The following is a 7581-nucleotide window of genomic DNA, read 5'->3' as shown; positions in this document are numbered from 1 at the left end:
CGCACAATTCCTCTTCTTTTTTTCTTATTACTGCTAATCTTAATCGAATTATCAACAGATTTTAAATTTCTTCCACTGCTTGCCTTCCGGGGTCCAACCCTCTCCCATCAAATAAGTGTCCAATTTTATCTTTCACAGAAAAAGCTGTTCAATATGTTTTGTATTTCAATGAATTTTAGACATTTTTGTAATATGTGTTACAACCACTTTCTGCACTCTTGCTTCCAAACCTTCAAGTTGTCATTAAAATGCAAGTTTTTGTACATTGTCCAAATCTTACTATTTTTTCCTTTGAACTTTCCGAGGCTTTACTGTTTGTAAACAAAATGTGTTTTTTCCGTTTATGATATATAATGTTTAACTTTTAAAAGCTGATACTTGGATGTAGAGTTGTCTCATTGGCACTCATACCATATCTTTTAATAAATATATACAAGTACTATGATGTCGTACCTGGCCAGGTTAAGGAAGATAATCGAAATGAATTAGGAAGTATTTTAAGATTTAAGCTGCACGATTGTTGTCCTCTGTATAGCGACAGTGGTCTCTAACTTTGTCATCTCTTAGTTCATTTTCACAGTTGTCTGGTCGCCGATTGCTAAATGTTGTATTTGTGCAATAATAAGGTATAGCTTTATACATAGCAGTTGCAATCTTCGTTTATAATACTTAATTCTTAAGAGCTTAAATCCAAAACAACAGCATCAGCTTGGCTCCGACCGAAAATAATGTACAAGTTTTTGGTATCTTATTCAGTATTGATATGATTATTCCTAACAACTGCTACATTCCTCCCTGTATTGTGAAACAAGCAACCAATCCCGCAGAAAGTTATGACAATCATTAAAAGATCCGGATTTAACATCAGCGAAGAGAAATTATTATAGATAAAAGTAATATAAAAAAAGAAATCATAGATTAAGTTAAAAACATTTATACACATTTCCACTTTACTCAATAGACGACGTTGACTGAACTTCTTTTCGAAACAAATGCGAACAAGTTGGCGGCGATGATAACATCGACGTTAACAAAACTAGTTTTTACTGCACGTTCATCGTTTAATAAAATATAAACACAAAAATATTCGTTTGAATGATAATAAAAGATTTGCAGTTTATTTTTTATTAGATAGCAAATTTCTTTGAGTACATTTTTTGCGTTAACCAACAAATGCATTCATGCGCCAGACCTATTCAATGACATACATATACAGTTTACGTGTGATAGAGGTAACGAGTATGAAAACATATATTCCCTATCTCTAATTTTAAAGAATGATAAGGATTAAACGCCTTTTTAAAGGAATTTATTGGTGTATTAACTGAACAAAGTCACTGACAAACATTCGGACTGTTTTTTGTTTGTGAGTGAATTGGTCGAGTTTATACACCAATAAATTCCTTACAAAATGCGTTTAGTCCTATAATATCTTGATTTGTTCTGAAATATACTTTGATAGTATATTGGAAACAAAACAGTAAAAAAGTAAATTAATTCATTTATATGTAGTGACAATAAATACAAATTACAGATAAAATGTTCTGACGAATACTTTTGAATTCACTTTTAACTTCATTGAAGACAGTAAACTTTTATATGGATTGTTCATTCTACTTGAATGCTTCAATTACTCATTTCTTATAACATTTCTACCATAAATGATATTTTTATTTATTGGCCTGAAATGTTGAAATTTTGAGGAAATGAGAGGTATAAATTGACCAAAGGAGACCTATTAAAGAAGACAAAGAGGTCCATTAGTGGTATTCATCTATCAAAAATCATCTTGTGTATCATATTCAACTGTTTGTACATGTAGGCAGATAAGATAGATATTTGATATTTTATTGGTTCATACTCTATTCTATCTTGATGCGGCTTGGTTTGGATTTGTCAAAGATATTTTGATCGAATCGCTGTAGATGTCGTTTTTCATTATACTAGATTTTTCTCACTCTATTGAACTGATTATGACAAAACTGGACAGAAATGCTTGAAATAACCAGTATTACAAATGAAAAAAGTCACATTCAGTGTATTGAACAATAATGTCTTCTTTATAAAATGCCCCGAAAGGACAAATATAAAACATTGCAAACGAGAATTATTATGACCTGTTTTATGTATTTAATAATAATTAATAGTATAGATAAAATGTTATTACATTTCTCAAGCCGCATAAACCTTCATTTGACAAATAAATCAGGCGTTGTATGGTAACAAAATTCTGATTTATTTATTAATTGCCTATTCTTAACATCTAGTGGCAAATGTTTTGTGCATATTCAGGACAAGACCAAACAAACAATCCAAAAGGTAAGGCTCTATAAAGTGGATCGAATGGTATGAAGAGCCGGAAATTTAGACTTTGATTGGAAAAGGGATAAATCCTCCCTTACAAAAGCAAACAGTTAGTTCTTTTAAGATGATTGATTTATTTTGGATTGCTACACGTCCAATGGCAAATATTTCGTACATGTTTAGGACGAGACCAAGTCAACACTAAATACAAAAGTAGGTCTTGTAAGAGGCAATCCGGAATTGATGGTCGGAGAAGATTTGACTGCCACTGAAAAATGGATGGAGACAGAAATTTTGCCTTGCATGTGATAATGGACTTTCAGATTGGATTTTCCTCTGAGTTCAGTTTTCTGTGATTTTACTTTTTCATGAGGTGTTTTTTTATTCCTAATCGCCATGTTGCTGACTTTAGATATAAGTTTTTTTGAAAGTTTTATTTATGCAAGTCCAATTTCAAACGATGAACATTTTTTTTTATCTTTCACAGAAAAAGCTGTACTAATAAATGTTTTCATTGCAATGACATTTTGACAGTTTTGTAATATGTCTCAATGAGCCTTCTACAACCCCTTTCTGCAAGTTTAGAAATGCGCTGGTTTGAGTATTCGTTATAAGTTCTTCATTCTTGCTTCAAAAACTTCCAAGCTGTCAATAGATATAGGAAGATGTGGTGTGAGTGCCAATGAGACAACTCTCCATACAAATAACAATTTAAAAATTAAACCATTATAGGTTAAAGTACGGTCTTCAACACGGAGCCTTGGCTCACACCGAACAACAAGCTATAAAGGGCCCCAAAATTACTAGTGTAAAACCATTCAAACGGGAAAACCAACGGTCTAATCTATATAAATAAAACGAGAAACGAGAAACACGTATATATTACATAAACAAACGACAACTACTGTACATCAGATTCCTGACTTAGGACAGGTGCAAACATTTGCAGCGGGATTAAACGTTTTAATGGGCCCAAACCTTCTCCCTTTTTCTGAAACAATAGCATAACATCACAACATATAAAAACATACGATAAAATATCAATTAGCAGACTTAACTCAATCAAAAAACGTATGATGTAAGAATATGTCCAATGTCTAAATCTTACTATTATTCCCTTTGAAATAACCGAGTTTGAAAACAAAATATGTGTTTTTCCGTTTATGGCCTTTCAATTATGACTTGAATGTAGAGTTGTCTTATTGGCACTCATACAATATTTTGTGATATCTAATGTATATATACTACTACGAATACGACTAAAATTTCAACATCGTACCCGCCAAGGTTATGGAAGAAATTAACCGAAATTTTAAGTTTTAGGCTGCACCACTGTTATCCCCTGTATAGTGACAATGGTCTGTAATAACATTAACGCTACCAATGTTTCTGCACCAGATGCGCATTTCGAATATACATGTCTCTTCAGTGATGCTCGTGGCCAAAATATTTGAAATCCTAAGCTTACATAAAAGATATAAAAAGTATAGCCAAATCCGTGAAAGGAATCAGAGCTTTGCATGAGGGAGATACATTTCTTATTTTATAATAATTTCGAACATTTTGTAACACAACAAATCCGTGTTTTCATGCCAGTACTGGAGTACTGGCTACTGGGCTTGTGATACCCTCGGAGACCAACAGTCCACCAGCAGAGGCATCGACCAAGTGGTAGTAATAACATTAACGGTACCAATTTTTCTGCACTTGATGCGCAATTTTGTCACTCAAGTTCATTTTCACAGTTGTCTGGTCGCCGATTGCTTAATGTTGTATTTGTGCAATGATAAGGTATAACTTTTATATATAGCAGTTGCAATCTTGGTTTGTAATACGAAGGAATGGCAGAACTCCAAAATCCTAAACAACAGGATCAGCTTGGCTCCGAAAATAATCTACAAATTTTTGGTATTTTATTCAGTATTGGTATTTTTTCCTGATATTTGCTACATTCCTCCCTGTAATGTGAAATTAGCAACCAATCACACAGAAAGTTATGACAATCATAAATAGATCCGGTTTTAACATCAGTCAAGAGAAGTATATAAAAGTCATATCGAAAAAAATTTCATAAATTAACTTAAAAACATATATACAAATTTCCATTTGTTGTAAAGATTTCTTGCCTTTAAGTTTTTACCTTTGCTATGTCTTCAGATGGAATATTGAAGATTGATGCAAGCTTCCTCATTATTCCATGTTATATATCTGGAGATGCAACACAATCTCCTGTAGAAGTGTGATACGGTGATTCGAACTCCAAAACAGATGCCCAATTTCAATTCACAAATAGTTGTTCTGTATGATGGATATTTGATTTCATTAAACAATAACGGAGAAATGCGGAATTTCCCGTTTATGAACATGATGATAGCATGGATGATGATTCTCTAAAACATTTGAATTAAAAACTGCCATCACTCTACATGTATATGTTCAATTCACCAATTGTTGATTTTTCCATTAATGAGTTAACTGTATTCATCTCTCTCCTCACTTTACGTGGAAAGATACCAGCAGTGGTACGTATTCTTTCATCTTTTTTAATTTCTCCCATCTGATTTATTGCTGGACAACGACTGGGAACTGCAGACTTTATTACTTAATAACGTATTTAATAGATTAATTACCATATGTTCACTTGTAGATAGGTAAGACCGAAAAATCGGGCCTTTTCGTTTAAGTTTGTCAAATGGAAATGAGCGTCAGTAATCATAACAAAATGGATTGGTACATTGATAGAAGGAAACTTTCGTTTTGTATGAAATGTAGTTTTCTTTTTCTTTAGCTCTTTTTATCAAAACGGCCAAACTATTTAATGTCTGAAAGAAGATAATTCGGATGAAGAAAATACAGCATGAATACAATAATATCTACATTAAAACCGTTTATCTATTGTAGAATTTCCATAAAAGATATGTCTGCTTGGCATTGTTGAAAAACAGCGTCTGTGCGTACAAGATTTGCTAGTATTTTTTTGCAAAATGATTGACATAGTTCGAATATAAGATTATCCAAACATGCTGTCTATTCTCATTCGCCATCTCTAAGAGCAATTGGGTTCGTTTTTTTTTGGGGGGGGGACAAAACACGAACATCTTTTCAAATTTTTCTGCATGCATCCAGTGATTACCTTTCTACATTGTATAAAAATTTGAATCTACACGAACACCCTGTTGCCAAAACGGTATCTTTTTCTGGTAGGATTTGAAGTGTACATTCTGCTCAATTGACTTATATTTGTTTACTCGGCAAGGATATCCTAATCGTTCGTGATAATTTAAAATAGTCTTGAATTGTTTTCTCTGCGACCCATAGCAATAAGTCAGCAATTTTCTGTATTGGGAGTACTTGATCAAGCTAGGTTTATGTAGTAAATAAAGGCAACAGTTATATACTGCTGATCAAAATTTGCATACAGTACAAATGGAACATGGGCTAGAGTTTACTCACTGTGTTTAAGGTACCTGTTACATATCCTTCCATAGCGATCATTTATCCGGTTTAGTAAAATTTACGACAGGGATAAAAAAAAAATGCAATTCTTAGTCACTTAGAATCTCACATTCCATTTTCTCCTCTCAATGTCCAAAATCCTCAGTGTAAAGAAATATTTTTTTCTAAACCACGCACGTTATTTTACATGTAACAATATTAATTTTGCTTATGTTATAAAAAAATCATTCAATTTTTTAAAACTGATCTGTCAATTGCTGGAACTGTGTATCTGAGTCAGTGTTTTGTTAAATAAAATTGAGAATGGAAATGGGGAATGTATCAAAGAGACAACAACCCGACCACAGAACAGTCAACAGCAGAAAGTCACCAATAGGTTTTCAATACAGCAAAACACTCCCTCCCGGAGGCGTCCTTCAGCTGGCCCCTAAACAAATATATATATAGTTCAGTGATAATAGACGTCATACTAAACTCCAAATTATACACAAGAACCTAAAATTAAAAATAATACAAGACTAACAAAGGACAGAAGCTCCTGACTTGGGACAGGCGCAAAAAATGCGGCGGGGTTAAACATGTTTTTTCAACCCTCACCCTATACCTCTAGCCAATATTGAAAAGTAAACGCATAACAATACACTCATTTAAATTCAGTTCAATAGAAGTCCGAGTTCGATGTCAGAAGATGTAACAAAAGAAAATAAACAAAATGACAATAATACATAAATAACAACAGACTACTAGCAGTTACTGACATGCCAGCTCCAGACCACATTTGAACTGATTGAAAGATTATGTCTTCATCATATTAATATCAGGTACAATACTTCCCGTTATGGGTTTAGTTTTATACCATCATAAAATATCTGAGAAGAACATAACCCGTGTCATGCCTTCAACTGCTTTTTAAATAAATGTGTTTAATTCCGATGCAAAGACCCTATACTAGTAGTGATATATTAAAGCCAAATATGCAATCTTTAATGACCTGACCACAGTTTCGTAACAATATCCCTTCTTAATAAGTCTGTTTAAAGGTTTTTTTAGCTTCCGGGGTGAATACTGACATTTTTGTGCTTTGTAAAGAATACTAACATGAACGATTGGATGTGAAATTTTAAACCTATAAGCAGTCTGCATTTTGAATTATATTTACAAATGATGTCCTTGTACCGATGATACAATTTAGTAAATGTTTGACTAGTTTGTGATATCGAAAACCCTGGTGTAGTGGTTTTTCAGTAATATATACATTTTTCTAATCGTAATACATGAGCGAATCGTACAAGTTGCATTGAGATATATAAACACAGTAAGATGGTGTCAAGGGACGTCGCCATCTAAAAAAGGATAAGTAACGAAAGGAAATGAAAAATCATCTCTTTTTTCATAAATTTTTGTATTAAGCTTTCCGTTAAGGATATAGATATCAATATAGAGGAAAGAGCCAATTCGTCATCCAAATGTCTAAAAGAATTATTAAATTTTTGTATCAGATGTTGTTTTGATGGGTCTTTGCTGATTTTAGTCATACATTATAACTCATAGCAATACAAAAACAGGTCCGCAATGAATGGTGCACAGTAATAACACATATTTATGATATAGTGCCGCCACAAGCGTCCACTTAAAACATTGATCGTCATGGTACTTTCAATGATTAGGCTTTCTTGTCTGAGAAGTAGCTTTCTTGTGAAAGTACACATTTTCGGACCGTTTTGTTTAATAAAAGAGTACAAATAAACTCAACACAGATACCAGGACCAAATTTAGCATATACGCCAGACGCGCGTTTCGTCTACAAAAGACTCATCAGTA

Source organism: Mytilus trossulus, chromosome 6 (genome assembly GCF_036588685.1).
Source record: "Mytilus trossulus isolate FHL-02 chromosome 6, PNRI_Mtr1.1.1.hap1, whole genome shotgun sequence".
Lineage (NCBI taxonomy): Eukaryota > Metazoa > Mollusca > Bivalvia > Mytilida > Mytilidae > Mytilus > Mytilus trossulus.
This window is presented reverse-complemented; position numbering follows the sequence as displayed.